Raw genomic sequence first — 16,276 nt, 5'->3', positions numbered from 1 at the left:
CAATTTGATAGTTTCTTAGAAAACTGAACATATATCTACTCTATGATCCAGCATACTCCTAGGTATTTACCTGAGAAAAATGAAAACATGTGACCACAAAAAGACTTGTATGTAAGTGTTCGTAGAAATTTTATTCATAATAGCCCACAACTGAAACTAAAACAAATGTCTGTGAACAGAATCGATAAGCAATTGTGCTATATTCATATGACAGGACACTAGTCCGCAAAAATAAAAAAGGAATAAACTGCGTGCAGCAACATAGATGAATCTCAACTCATTACACTGTATGAAGAGAAGCCAAACATAAAGAGTATATACTGTGTAATTACATTTGTATCATGATGATGGCAATCAAACCATGGTTCCTTGGGGAGCAAGGGAGAGAGAGGAAACCGCCTTTCTGGAGAGATGGTAATGTATTCTATCAGCGATTTTCAATATGCTGGCTCTGAACCAGCAGCACCTGGGGATTGCTGGAAATGTAAGCTCAAGTCCCCACCCCAGACCTACTGAATCGGAAATTCTGGGGGTGGGTGCAGCAATCTATGCTTTAACAAGCCATCCAGGTGTTTCTGATGCTCCCTGAAGGTTGAGAGCCACTCTTCTATATCTTGTTTGTGAGGGTGATTACACAGGTGTATACGATTGTCTAAGCTCATCTATATGTTCGCTTAGGATACGAGCATTTTGTAAGCAAGTGACAACTCGATTTTTAGAATTTGGATATATTTCTTTAAATATTATCTTTAACCCAAATCTATCTCCTCCTCCTGTTTTCTGCATCTTGATACATGGCAAAAGAATCCATCTGGAAGCTTGAATGAGAAACCTCCCTTTTCCACTCCTTCCCCTCCTTTGCTCTATGCACCTCTGGAATGCCCCTCCCTCTTCAATTCTTACCCTCCATTTCTAGTATTTCTAATCCCACACCCTAGTTCAACACTCTTTTTTTTAACCTGGTCTAGCAGAACAGCCTACCTCTGTCCTTGTCTGATTCAGGCTCTAAACTGCCGGAACTATTTCCCTATGTCAGTTCAGTGCTTTCCTGCTGCTCTTCTCAAGACCATGGCTCCAATCTATCGAAAGCACAAAGTCTACACCAAAAACCTTTGACAACCTGGTCACAGCCCAACATATCCAGTCTCATCCCGAGCCATTGGCCCCTTTGGACCTTACACTGCACCAACATTGGCAGTCAAGATTCTCCTAATATGCCAACCATGTTCTTGCCTCCAAATCCTTCATTCAAGGTGCTTCTCGTCTCTAAAATGCCATCTCTCCCACCTCCCTGCCTGGTGTAATCCTAGCTGCCCATTAAAATGAAGCTACAATATCACCACTTTCAAAGTTCCCTATCATCATACCCCAGGCAGAATTAATTCCTTCCTTTTCTGTGCTTAGATTTTTCTACTTCAGAGAATGTGTATCTATCTATGCCTCACTCTTTTTTACATGCACATTTGAGTCTTCAAGTCAGTAGGTCTAGGTAATCTCTATCACTCCACCACTTAATGACCTTTCAATGGGTCTCTATTACCTACTAGACAAATTGTAAATTCCTTAGAAGGTCCAGTACAAGTCTATCTTCAGGCCCCTTAATATCACTCTGACCCACGTCTCACACTGTTAGCGAAGCGGCAGCCCTCAAAGCACCATGCTCTCCTGAGTTTCCAGACGTTTCCCTGGGCTTCTGCCTCTGCCACGAACATCCTCCCTCCCCCTCATCTCTTCCTCTTTCCCGATCTCCTCGATCTCCTCCTCTCAGTGCTCTCTAGTGAGAGTGCTAGGAGTCAAACTACAACAAACCAGTAACAGGTCACCAGGTCTAAGAACGAGGAATAGGCAACAAGGAAGACCAGAAGCTCAGGAACCGTGAGTCAAGGCAAGAAGGAAGAAGGGGCTGAGCTGACCTCTCCCAGCAAATGCTGGAGACGTGCGTAAAGCCTGGTGTCCACCTTTGAGAAGCTCTTTCAGTGGAGATTGAACAGACATATAAACAAATGTCTGCAATGCAGTATATGACAGAAGAATGCTGTTATACGAAAAAGGACACACATCAAATATAGACAGACACACAGTTAGATAAATTAAAGGCATGTCGTGGGATTTAACCAAAGATCAAGGAGATCACTAAGCACAAACTGTTGAACTCCGACACCATCACTGCTGTAATGTATTAACTAGTAAATCCCTGTCGAATTATTGGCCCTCAGGCAAGTCATTTAACCCTTCAGAGCCTCAATTTCCTCATTGTAAGATGAGAAAACTTGATCAGATATGGAGGTTTCTTTGAGCAGTAAAATATTCACAAACAAAAGCAGAATCCTAGACACTGTACATATGGACTTTGTCAACAAGAGGGGAGAGGAGAATGACTTTTGGGTACTCAACTAGATAAGAAAATAAAACCAATGGATGGGATTTTATATTCACGTCGGTGAATATGACATTGAATTTTAAAATCCTGAAAACTGCAGCTTATAATGGATCTGCTGACACAACCTCAACCATACTAGCAAATGCACGCCCATAATCGGGTTGTTATGGCAACTAGAATACTTGGGTTAAAAAGAGGAAGAGAGTGTATGTGTGTGTGTCTCAGACTGCTGCCACTCCTATTATTTTAAATGTTTTACACATATTATCTCAAACTAATTCTCCACTTAGCACACAACAAGCCTCTTGGTTAATGTTTCGCGATAAACAAGAAGAATAAAATGAACTTCTTAAAACTGATTCTTCCGGAGGGGTTCAAAGAGCACCCAGCCAATGTCTACCCCCGACGCACCTCCTCTAGAAAACCTCCCTAATGTCTCCAGGTAACACTGTTTCCTCCTGCGTGTAAGCCCCATGTTATTGACTATTCTATAGCCACTTTAGTAACTGTCACACTAAGGACAACATCGTTCGTTTGTATGCTTGTCTCCCTCACTCCACGTCAGCTGCCTGGGAACAGTTTATCCTTAGTCACCCTTGCACAATGATCCAGATATTTTAGGCGCTAAGCTGTTCAACTGAGGACTAAAGTATCAATCCTATCAAATAATAAATAGGAAATCTCTACAGAACAACATATTTTACTTTATCAAACATATTTCTTATAAAACATATTTCACTTCTCTTATTATTCATGAGAATTTCTCCTACAAGAGAAAATTGAGAAGTAAATGGTATGTCTCATGGAAAGAATTATAGGCTGGGATTCTGATTCTTGACGTTCTAATGTTCTAATATATCTACTGTTAACCAGCGGCAAGATCTGCATCGTTGGGTAAACGCCAACCTCTCAGATGCTCAGCATTCTCATCTAGAAAATGAGGTGTCTGGACCATCTGAGGAGAGCCCTTTCTGCCTATGAGCCAGTGCGACCAAGAAACCAAAAAAACGTTAAAGAAATCTGGACATGTCGAAAACCATTCACAGAAGAATTTTTTCTTAATTATTCTCAACCAGGTAGGGGTGGGAATGGAAATATGCATGGGCATATTTTCTCCTAGAGTGACTTTTTCAAACCATACCCCATACAGAGAGATTAAGTTATCCACTCCTTTCCTACCTCCCTGGAATACCTGCATGGAGAGAAGTTATGATGAGTATGTGTTACATGTAAATAATGGAGACAAGAGAAAACAAAGTGAAGCTGAAACCACCATTTAAAACAGAGAAAAAGGCCTATTACAAAGATTACATATAAGAGCATGTTGACCCCTGCCTATAAAGATTGTATTCTTTCACATGCCCCAAGTAACTAAGAAGGTAAGCCTTACCAGATCCACAGCCCAGCTTGTTCAGTATTTTCTCTAGTGATCTTTCCCCTCCCAAAGCTCCTCCTCAGGGAGCTTCCCCAGTTTCAGCAAATGGCATCTTCATCCACAGTTACTCAAGCCAGAGTACTGAGAGTCATTCTCAACGTTCACATCTCCATCACTTCACTCTCCATCACTCCCCAATTCATCAGCAACTTCTATCTTTCATACTTGCAAAATATTCCTTTAATCTGTCCACTTCTTTCCTTTTCCACCGTTATTACCTTAGTCTAAGGAACTGTTATGGACTGAGTGTTTGTGAGCCCGCAAATCCATATGTTGAATCCCTAATCCCCAATGTGATGATACTAGGAGGTGGGGTCTTTGGGGGGTAATTATGTTCAGATGAGGTCACAAGAGTAGAGCTCCCATGATGGGATTAGTGCCCTTATAAGAAGACGAAGGGACAACAGAGCTTCCTTTCTTGGTTATGTGAGGATACCGAAAGAAGGGAGCCGTCTACGAGGCAGGAAGAAGGCCCTCACCAGAACCTGACCATGCTGGTGCTCTGAACTTGGACTTTCCAGCCTCCGGGACAGTGAGAAACAAATGCCTGTTGATTAAGACACCAGTCTATGCACGGAAACAACCAAAATATCCACTGAATGGATCTGAATGGATAAAGAAGATGTGAATATATATATATATACAATGGAATACTACTCAGCCATAAAAAAGAATGAAATAATGCCATTTGCAGCAACATGGATGGACTTATCATACTAAGTGAAGTAAGTCAGACAGAGAAAGACAAATACCACATGCTATCACTTATATGTGGAATCTAAAATATGACACAAATGAACCTATCTACAAAATAGAAACAAACTCACAGACATAGAGAACAGCCTCGTGGTTGCCAAGAGGGACAGAGGGTGGGAGAGGGGTGGATTGAAAGTTTGGGATTAGCAGATGCAAACTACAATATATAGAATGGATAAACAGCAAGGTCAATAGCACAGGGAACTATATTCAATATCCTGTGATAAACCATAATGGAAAAGAATTTTTTTAAATATGTATAACTGAATCACTTTGCTATACAGCAGAAATCAACACAACATTGTAAATCAACTATACTTCAATTTTAGAGCATACATACTAGTGAATTACAGATTTATTAAACTTGGATTAAGCATTTCTAATAAATTCTTTACTTAATTTTTTTTTTTTTGCGGTATGCAGGCCTCTCACTGTTGTGGCCTCTCCCGTTGCAGAGCACAGGTTCTGGACGCGCAGGCTCAGCGGCCATGACTCACGGGTCCAGCTGCTCCGCAGCATGTGGGATCTTCCCAGACCGGGGCACGAACCCACGTCCTCTGCATCAGCAGGTGGACTCTCAACCACTGCGCCACCAGGGAAGCCCTACTTAATTTTTAAAAACACACCAGTCTATGGTATTTTGTTACAGCAGCCTAAGCTAAGATAGGAACCATCATATTTTGCCTAGATCATCACAATCATCTCCTTACTTACTAGTCTACCAATCTCTTAATTTCTTACCATGCCACATAGGACTCAGATCTTTTAAAAACATGGCAAGGGGACTTCCCTGGTGGTGCAGTGGATAGGAGTCTGCACTCCCAATGCAGGGGGCCCAGGTCCAATCCCTGGTCAGGGAACTAGATCCCACATGCATCCCGCAACTAAAAGTTCACAGGCCGCAAGTAAGGAGCTGGTGAGCTGCAACTAAGGAGCCCGCCTGTCTCAACCAAGGAGCCAGTGAGCCACAACCAAGGAGCCTGCCTGCCGCAACTAAGACCTGGTGCAACCAAATAAATAAATTAATTAAAATAAAATAAAAACACGGCAAATCATGGAATGATTGAAACCTTCCTATAACTCCCCCCTTATCTTACAGCCTATCATTACATAGCTGTCATCAATATTATTTTTACTTACTCATGCCCACAGTAAAATGCATCTACCACTTCCCACTCACAGAGCTCTAGTCTAGAATTTATCCCTAACAGATTTATATACTACTACCTAATCTTGGGGCTTTCCTCCTATCCTCTGTCTTTCAAATAATCTATAAAAATGTTAAATGAAAACTGTCTCAACTCCTAGACGATCCCCAAAGCTCCTCCATTCCAAGAACTGACGTCTATTCCTACGGTTCTCTTGCTGGCTCAGACAACTGGGCTATCCACTTAAAGGTCCCCAAGGTTACTTAAGTGTTTAGCTATTTACTAAGCTTTTATTTTAAGGTATATACTTTGTCAAAATATATTTTTAAATCTAAAATATAACCCCCGTTTCTATTCATTCATATAGTTATTTATTTCTGAAACCAAGCTACCTTTGCTTCAATAATTGCTCACCTAAGTATTCAAGGATTCTACACTTTTAAAAATAGATCTACCGGGCTTCCCTGGTGGCACAGTGGTTAAGAATCTGCATGCCAATGCAGGGGACACGGGTTCAAGCCGTGGTCCAGGAAGATCCCACGTGCCGCGGAGCAACTAAGCCCGTGTGCCACAACTACTGAGCCTGCGTACCACAACTACTGAAGCCCGCGTGCCTAGAGCCCAGGTTCTGCAACAAGAGAAGCCATCACAATGAGAAGCCCGCACACCGCAACGAAGAGTAGCCCCCACTCGCCGCAGCTAAGGAAAGCCTGCGCGCAGCAACGAAGACCCAATGTAGCCAAAAATAAATAAATAAATGAAGATAAATAAAGTGGCTGCACAATTCTATATTTTAAAAAAAAACGGATCTACCAAAACAAACTTATGGTTACAAGGGGGAAAGGTGGGGGGAGGGATAAATTGAGAGATTGGGACTGACATATACACACTACCGTATATAAAATAGGTAACTAATAAGAACCTACTGTATAGCACAGGGAACTCTACTCAGTACTCCGTAATGACCTACATGGGAAAAGAATCTAGAAAAAGAGTGGATATATGTATATGTATAACTGACTCACTTTGCTGCACAGCAGAAAGTAACACATTGTAAATCAACTATACTCCGATAAAAATTAATTTACAATAAATAAATAAATACATACATACATAAATATCAACCCTCCAGAAAGTTACTAATCTATAATTTTCAGAATTCCCTCTGGAACTTTTGTTACAGATAGAAGACTAACAAATTGTCAGGTTTTCTATACCATCACTGTTTATGTAGAAATGTTTAGTGCTTTCCCAATTTCACCCTTAATTTCTTTTAAAACACATAATTGCCATTTACTTCAAAATATTTATCTACAAAAAAACTCCTATGAAATAGTGTAATCATTAAGCTGATAATGACCAAATCAAAATTTTGGCCTTCCTACTCTGGAATGGATAGCACTAAAGATAACAATTCCAGTTAAACGGCCCATCTGAAAAAGAACATTAAAACTTACTGTGTAAAATGGGTGGTTAGAATAAATTATCTCTGAAGTTCTTCCAGCACTAAAATTAAACTAAATCCCATAATCATAACTGCTGACATTTATTGAGCATTTGCCATCTATGTGGGGCACTGTGCTGGGTACTCTTCATGGATCACTCAGAATAAGTCTATAAGCATGTCACTAGGAGACCACTCCTAACACAGCGAAAGGCAAACGGGACACAGACGCTTTCTAAAAAAAATGTCTCTGGTAGAAAGCAAAATGGAAATGGAAGATCCCAAATTGTGGGGATTACCTTGTTCCCTGGGATTGGAGAGGCTGACTCTTGTATGAGTGATTCCCTAAAGACTAGAGGCCTAGAGCCACTGAGAAGGGCATCAAAAACAAAAAACAGAGCCTATCCAAATAATCCAGTTTGCTCCAGAGAATGGCTCCTTGCCAGACTGATGAAGATGCAGTATCAGAGCTCACTGAGAAAGCAGAAGTGATCTCACAACAGATGAAGAGCTACAGAGAAGTTCAAGAGTATTAGAAGAGCTCTAATAAACCTGGAAATCTGAAGGGCCCCAGTAACTGGGATCTAAAAGCATATGATGTGGCCATACCTAACATTCGGTTTGGGGACCATGTGTTCACTTTAGTGTCCCCACGAGGCTGCAGGGTTCTCAAGGTTCTTACCTTTTTCTTTTTTTTTTTTTAATCTACCCCCAGAACATAGCCTAGTCTAGGACCTGGAACATTAGAGGCACTTAATAAATATTTAATGAGAAATATTAGTAACCAATCTCCCCAGGAACATATCTATCCCACTCACTGGGGTGTGCCTGTAAAATCAGCCTTCTAAATTGTGGTCTGGAGACCTCTAGGGGTTGTCTGCAGGTCACCAGGAGAAGTCAAGATCTGAAGGAGGACAGATTGGATGGAAAGGGCCAAACACCAGGACACAGGTTAAAGCCCAAGACAAGAGAAACAAGTAAGTGCTATGGTAGAGTAATGAACTAAAGAAGTTTAAAAGTGAAACATAAAACGAATCCAAAGAAGATAAAATTGCAATCAGTTTATCTGAATGTGACACATATGAAGACTTGTTTCCTATCAATTTTATTACAAAGTACAAGTCTAGTTCATATCCCCTCATAGCACCACACTCAGATTAAAAATTTTTAATTAAATGTGAGTGGTCTGCTAAAACATACTACTATTTGAGACCCCATAAAAGAATAAAATGAATAATTTCAGAAGGAAGAAATCACCCCCTTTGTAAATGTTAAGCAGGGAAGCTAGAAAGGCAACATTCGTTCTATATTAAATTCACTGTCCTTTTCTCAAGAACAGTCAATTCTTAGGGTCATCTGCCAGTCATCTGGGATCTCAGAGAAACTGCAGACCTCATTCTGGTAAAGTGTTGATTATGCTGGAGACACACCACTGTCAGAACTATCCTGGGAGTCTCACATGTAAAGGAAAAGGCTCCATTATCTTTTTCCTTAGTAGGGCATCCTACTGGATTCATACCACAGTTCAACATCTTACTAGTTGGGTCAAATTGAGCAAGTTACTTAGCCCCCCTGTATCTCAATTTCCTCCTTTATAAAATATGATTGATAACAGTCTCTGCCCCAAAGCTACAAAAAGTAGATTATTACACACTCAAAGAATCTAGAATTGTGTCGTGTACCTAGGAAGGAATCAAATATTTGTTAATTATTACAATTAATGGGCTAAAGTGATCTAGAATGACCCATGTAAGCCAACAAAGATTTGATGTCTTTAACAAGAGCAACCAAAAAAAGCATATTTTAGAAAGAATTTGCATGATTCTACAATACTCTTAAAATGCAACTTTTTTCTTTATTAACTGAAAAATAATGACACTTGATTGAGATTATGGATATTTAAAATGCCCTAAAAATAAGTAGCTGCCACAGAAGCAGTCCTGAAACACAAATCCTACTCATCTAAGAACTGGAGAACATAAAGAAGGGGCTATTTTTTTTATTTTTCCTTTATAAAAGCAGTTATGATTTTGCAAAGACTCAGAAACAGCTGTGAGCATACTTCTTGGTATGGACAAAACATTCCTACAAGAAAGAACTTTGTGGGGAAAAGTCATTTATCTTATTATACATGAAGCTCTTTAAAAATCTATAAAGACTATTAAACTTCTGAATTTCTTTGGTCAGTTTTATAGTGGAAATGGGTGAGTTCAGATTAACTTAAATTTAGAGAATAAAGGGAGTTGCAAAATGGAAGATAGGCGGCTTCCCTGGTGGTGCAGTGGTTGTGAGTCGGCCTGCCGATGCGGGGGACGCGGGTTCGTGCCCCGGTCCGGGAAGATCCCACATGCCGCGGAGCGGCTGGGCCCGTGAGCCATGGCCGCTGAGCCTGCGCGTCCGGAGCCTGTGCTCCGCAACGGGAGAGGCCACAACAGTGAGAGGCCCGCGTACCGCAAAAAAAAAAAAAAAGAAAAAAAGGAAGATGGGAGTTGAAACACCTGAACAAAAGAAAATTGTGCTTTATCACATGCATCAAAGAGAACATAAAATCCATCTCCCTGAGACTTTCCCTCCTCTTCCTATGGAGGTGGAGGTGAGGAGAACAAGCCATTCACCCAACTAGCCGCTCAACCCATTAGATCCCCGAACAATATTATTCACAGTGAAAACGCCTTGCTTCAAAGCAGAAAGTCCATCCTGCAGAAAGTAGAAGCATTTTGCCTCATTTTTTCTATTCCATTTACGTGTATAAAATGGTCATAGTCATTAACTATTTACCAGACTTTCACATATGTAGATAATAAACACATATAAACCTCGTTAGGCATAATTTGACAACATAAAGAAGTGTTACACAAACAATCATGCCGTAACTTGACATGGGACAGGAGATACAGCCAGGGGTGTACCATCCATGGACAACTTGGGAGAGCAGAATTCTACAGCCTCCAGAGAAATGGGAGCATGGTCCTCAGCACTGGCTCTGAACCTGAGTATAATTTCCATCCATGCCCTTTTAGTGACCCCCCCCCCATATTTCATCTTCCCCATTCTCATTTATCTAGCCAACCTGGAAGATGGAGAGGGAGAGAGAGAATCGGGATGAGAATGAAGAATGAATGTCAACAGGGGAGAAGGCAGCACACAAGTTATTCAAGGACCTCATGTTGTTGCACTCCTGAGAAAGCTAAGTAGGCAGCCAAATGCTCTGCTTTTTCAGAAAGGAGCTGGGAGTTCAAATATCACAGGAAAATAAGAATTCATAGGAGAAAAACTGCTATTATTGGAAATAATTATACAATAATTTATAAAATTATACACTACTATGGATATTATGTAATTATACAGTATTACAGTCATTGGTCCTCATGAACACAATGACCCCATCTGATTCTTACGTCTCTCTTTTTAGATCTTCATGGAATTCTTAGGTCACATTCAAATGTTGAAAGTGGCTTAATAATCAATGGCTTTAAACTTGGAGTGTTTATTATCGCAATGTTCTACTGTGTTTGATAAGGTAAACAAGCAAGATGGTCTTTTTCAGCAATAAAGCAGAACTGACTGGAATGCATTGGATTGAATTTGCCCAGCCCAAATGGTAGGCTCAACAGCTTGGGCAGAATCCTGCATTATCAATACATACTCCAGAACAAGTCAAAACCAAAACTTATAGAAAGCAATGAACCTAACGGATGGCCAATCATTACCGTATAAAATTACATTCCTTGTTTGGTATCATGCATAATGTTAAGTGGGAAAATATTCAAGAAAATATTCTAGAGATACGTTCTCTGTAGATATTCATATTATGAGTGTGTGTAGAAACCACAATAAAAGTAAATTTTACCTCTTCCTCATATGTGCATCTGAGTCAGAGTTTAAAATTCTAATGCCTAACAACTAAATGTGTGGACTTTGTCTAGATCCCAATTCAAAAAAAAACCTATGTAAAGACACAGTTTAGGACACATGAGAAATTTTAAATAGTCTGGATATTATATGACCCCAAATGATTATTACAATTAACCCCTTTGTTAATTATTAATTATTATTATTATTATTGTTAAGTGTGATAATGGCACAGTAGTCACGTGAGAAAGTGTTAATGCTTTAAACATATACATACTAAAGTATGCAGGGGTGAAATGAGATTTGCTTTAAAATATTTCAGCTACTGAAAAAACAGAGCTAAATGAAGGTAATATGGCAAAAATCTTGGTACTTATTGAATCTGGGTAATAGGTTTATGGAAGTTCATATATTATTTTTTGTAGTTTTGTACAAATTTGAGATTTCTCATAATACTTTTTTTAAAAAACATTTAAAAGCATTCTGTTGCCCAGAAACCCTCCTTAAAGGACTCTATGAACAGGTAGGGGAAAAAAATCATCTTGTGATATTTCAAAAATGAAGTAAAAAATTATGAAATTGACATTTTTAGATCTATTCATTTATACAACTACTCAAAATTCCCTCTAATTTAAGAACTTCTTAAAAGGAAGACCCTGCTAAATTTTTACGTCAAGTGATGCTTTATTCCAAAGCAACAAAATGCATGTGCCTAAAACATATATAAAAAATAAAAATATATTTTTTAAAAAGCAGCCTTTTCTCTGCTTACCCTCAGATTTATGTCAGAACACAGCTTACAATTTTTTTTTTACACATCTTTCACAAAAAAGTAGCCTTTTCCCTGCTACGAATTTTTTAAACTCACAATATACTTTTCTATCTCAAAGACTTTTTAAAAATTATTTTCCTTCTTTAGGGAAAGCTATATCATGAGAAAACAGCTCAGCAAAATCCCTGCAAATAATGCAGAGGTAAAATGCAGATTACTTTCTTCCAGCCAAAAGGACTAACAGGGAAAAATGAACATTTTCAAAAGCATTTTGGAACCTTATTCCAGCTACCTCTGTGCTCAGCTCTTTTTTTCTCTCCCAAAATACGTCACTTAACTGTCAAAACAACTCTTGCCCGCTCTACCTGATCACATTCCAAAGCTGCAGCTTTTCCTGGACTCACTTCTCAATGACAAGCTGCTCAGAGAACACCTATTAAACCGAATGTGATCATCTGCTCCTTCCTTTTTTCCTTTCAGGGCATACTGCTGTCCATCAGGAGAAGTAATTAATGGGTTTATTATGTTATGAAAGCGTCATCCCATCAGTTTGCTGCTTGGTTTGAATAGCTCATATCAGCTCTTCATTCATGACAAGCGTGCTCAGGGTCCGGAGATTACGATAAAGCCGTGCCTCCTTTTGGATTTTCCGCTCACTATTCACAGAACAGTGGAACAGAACTATGTGTTACAGAAACACAAGGACAGAAGAAATCCCTTCAACCTCTACAGAGAGGAAGCTCACGGACTGAAAAGTTGGTAAAGGGAAAAACAAGGAAAGCAAGAGAATGCAAGAGAACATCCACGCTTCTAGTCCAGACAATTTTTTAAGGCAACTTGATTCAGGAGCATGTGTAATTCTGAAATATGGACAGAACTTTTGCAGAAGGTAAAATGTCTATATAGAAAGACCCAGGATTTCTCAATTGCTGAAACAGTCAATGAATTTTTAATAAGTTCTGAACACTCAAGTTGTCTGCGGTCAGATCGACGGCTGTCATCAGATAGAGAAAGGCAAAATTCACCCTTCTAGTTCTATAATCTTATCCAAAAGGAGGTTTCATCTATTATTGCATGCTGTCCTAACTAATGCTCCAAGATTACCAGGAATACAGGTAGAGACTGCAGGAAAGAAAAACACAGTGGTAAGAGAACACGAAAGGACGTAGAGACAGCATTTCAGGTATCGAAGCTTGCTATTTCCAGCCGGAGTTCAAATGACTGAGCTTCAAACAAACCACTGCCAGGTAAGATTTAATTTTGTAACATTGTCTCGACCACTGAAGCTAAACCTGCTGATGCTGTGAATGAGCTAGTAGATTTGAATTTCATGGGACCCTCCCTTGAGCTCTGGGCAGATTTAAGCCTTGTAAGGTAAACACTTGTTTTTACTTATGCTCATAAACTAATCATCCATAACTAGGTAAGAAAACACTCCAAAAATTCCATTCATTTTTCAATAGATTTGCCCCATGTTTGTCTTCGTCTTAAAACTCCCAGTTTTGTTTTATTTAATAGCTTGGGGAAAAAATGCACAAAGAGAGCCCTGAATGCGGCAGAAGAGCCATTCAGATGCTATTTACCAAACACATTCAAATGTAATTTATTTCCCAGGGCACTTGGTAAAACAAAGAAAAATGATTGTTTTTAATATTATTTCTATTGATGCAAAAGAACAAAGCTCAATGACTGGTTTTTATCATTAGCCAAAAAAAAAAAAAAAAAAAAATCCCTGTGATGTCATTCTCATTCACACTCAAGAAAAACAATCTCTAGTAAACTAAGGTATAGCAAGCACTTCAGTAGAATGGTGCTAAAATACCCAAAGGTTCTGGGCATATTTTCGTAACATTTATAAATGAGGACATTTTTCTGATTTAACAACAGAACAAAAAAAAAATGGTATCTTAATGCCTCAAAAGCTTTAACTCAGATCAAATGGCCCAAACCGTAAAATGCAAAGAACTACTGAAACCATCAAAGAATTTTAAAGGGTACAGTGGCTTTTAGAAATTCCCTAGAAATCACTCCATAATGCGACTTTCAGAGAGACTATCTTATGTTTAAAAAAAAGAAAAGGATTTGTCAGAATCTGAGTTCCCTACATAGATTTTTAGCAAAAATTCAACCATATTAGTTAACTTCAATAGGAAAAGTTCAAAGCTTAATCTTTTCATAAAGAAGCCCTACAAATAATATGCTTCTATTATCTTAGAAGACAGGAGATAAGTGAAACAATAAAAGCCAAATCACACCTAACCGTAGAGATCTTCTGAAAGTATAAGGAAATTTATCTAAAGTAATTATTCAGTACTTGCCTAATAAATCAAATTTGAAATTCTTCCATTTCACTGAATTCTTTCCTTTTTTCAAAATTTAATTAATAGAGTGAATTACATGATCCCATCACTCTTTTCAAGACAGTCTATAAATAACCTTAAATGTCATAAATCTTGGGCGTCGGAATTCATTACAGAAATTCACCCATCATTTTCCAGTAAAGGAAAGCAGTAATTCAAATACAAGCAGTAATACTGTAGTGTATCAATTTGTTGCAGAGAAAAATGTTTATTTAAAATTTTCAAAATACTTTGTATACCTAGCCCTAACTAAAAGTATTCTTTAACTATACTTACATGTACCTGAACCCTTAAGAATTCATCTTTTTCCTCATTATATTTTGTAAACTGACATGCTTTGAAAATATGCATATATTTTTTAAGTTAAAAAATTATTTCAACTCAAAGAATTGTTTAACTTAGGCAAAAATAAGAGATTAACAATATTATACTCAAACAATTTGCTTCCAATAAATAGAATTGAAGGGGGTATAAAATTACATTCCTCAAGTCTTCTGGATTTTATTTACTCATTGTAATGTACAAAGAGACCCACGTCCCACCAGTTTGGGGACTTTGCTTCTACGATTTATCTTCTAAAGACAATGGATGAGCAAACCCACCTCCCCTTCAGCCCTGGTTAGCATCAGTCCCAGTGAATCTGCATTCTTCTTTCCTACCTAAATCAAGCTATTTCTCTATAATAACCCATTCTGAATAATGATTATTGAGATTTAAATAACTGCTTTCAAAAAAAAAAAACTCTATAGCAATTTATTCCAAATTAGCCCAATCTACAGTTTCTTCTTCATTTTAAGTGAAAAAATAAAGACTAAAAACATAAGCTATTTTTTAACACATCATTTATCAATGATTCAAGTTGAAAACTGCTTCAACTTTAGCATCTCATGGGTACAAACGGATAAGGAATTTTAGGCTAGAAGATTTGGTTTGATACCTGAAGACTTGGTTTATTTATGAGAGTTTCTGTGTTGTATGTTGATAGATTTAACAATTAAAGAGATTTTGAACATCTTGGGAAGTATTCAGTGACTGTCTAATTGTTTCTGTAATTTGGAATGTTTTTCATGCACACATGATATAAAAAGTATTATAGTATAAAAGTAATATAATTTTGTATTAATGGATTCTTTCATAGAAATGGAGCAAATATTTTGGCTACCAAATCCTTGCAATGATACTTAGTACTGTATTTTTAGCTTCTGCTCTTTTTAAATCATCCAAAAGCTGTACTTTTTATTTAAACCATGAGAATATAAAAGTAGGTGTATAGGTCAAAATAAAGTACATCCATTTTGTGTCTTTGCTGACTCTTTTCAGATTGATATGTCATCTTTGTCTGAAATAGCAAGCCACATAATTTTGCATAGAAAATAAGAAACATACCTATAAGTTATTTTTAAGTGTTAACATTTAAAGGGACCAGCACTGCATAATATTTTTAATTCCATAAATATTTACTGATATCTGCATTATTATAACTCTCAAATTTTTCCTTAGAATTTTGAAAGAATTTCCTTCATTCCAGTATCATGGAAAAGTTTTTCAAGCTTAATTCAACAGGGTATTTCAACTAGCTGGTATCTTTGATCATTATTATGGTTAATTTTTCTTCATGAAGTGACCAAATTTGAATAAGGCTGATGGTTCATCATGGAACCATCCTACTGAGAGAGAATCGTCTTTGGTTTGTGACATCACAGTCTGAGCTGGGGAAGTGGCTGTGATGGCAAACCGATGATTATATGCTTTCAGTGTGAATGAGCTGCAAGAGATGTGAGCGCTATCATTTCAAGTCCTGTCACAGAGACACTACTGAGATGCATGACAGGAGCCACGTTAGGGAAAGATGCTTGCGTTGCATTTGTCACTTTTACAGCATCGGCCATTAAAGATAAAAGTACCATTTCACGGTTTACTTCATTATTAATTTAAAAGAAGGAGTTAATGTCATGTTAATAAAACTCACAGATAATGATAAAATGGGAGGGAGGAAAGTACCAGCAAGCAACCAGACAATAAAGGAAGAGGGACACAGAGAGTGAGGGATGGGTGCACAACTCCACCCTGGTTCAAACAAACACTGACGCCGCTCAGGAAACTGAGAAAATTATCAATACACTCAAAAC

At 38.2% G+C, this 16,276-nt stretch overlaps 1 protein-coding gene across 1 annotated transcript in view; it reads right to left on the bottom strand.

The window, feature by feature from the left end:
- AVEN (apoptosis and caspase activation inhibitor) overlaps positions 1-16,276 on the bottom strand; it is a gene marked incomplete at its 5' end in the record, with an annotated part of 193,037 nt that overhangs the window by 109,827 nt on the left and 66,934 nt on the right. The window lies entirely within an intron of this gene.

Source organism: Grampus griseus (assembly GCF_964374135.1).
Source record: "Grampus griseus genome assembly, chromosome: 2".
Classification (NCBI taxonomy): Eukaryota; Metazoa; Chordata; class Mammalia; order Artiodactyla; family Delphinidae; genus Grampus; species Grampus griseus.
Note: the sequence above shows the minus strand (reverse complement) of the source record. Positions and strands in the feature narration are given on the sequence as shown.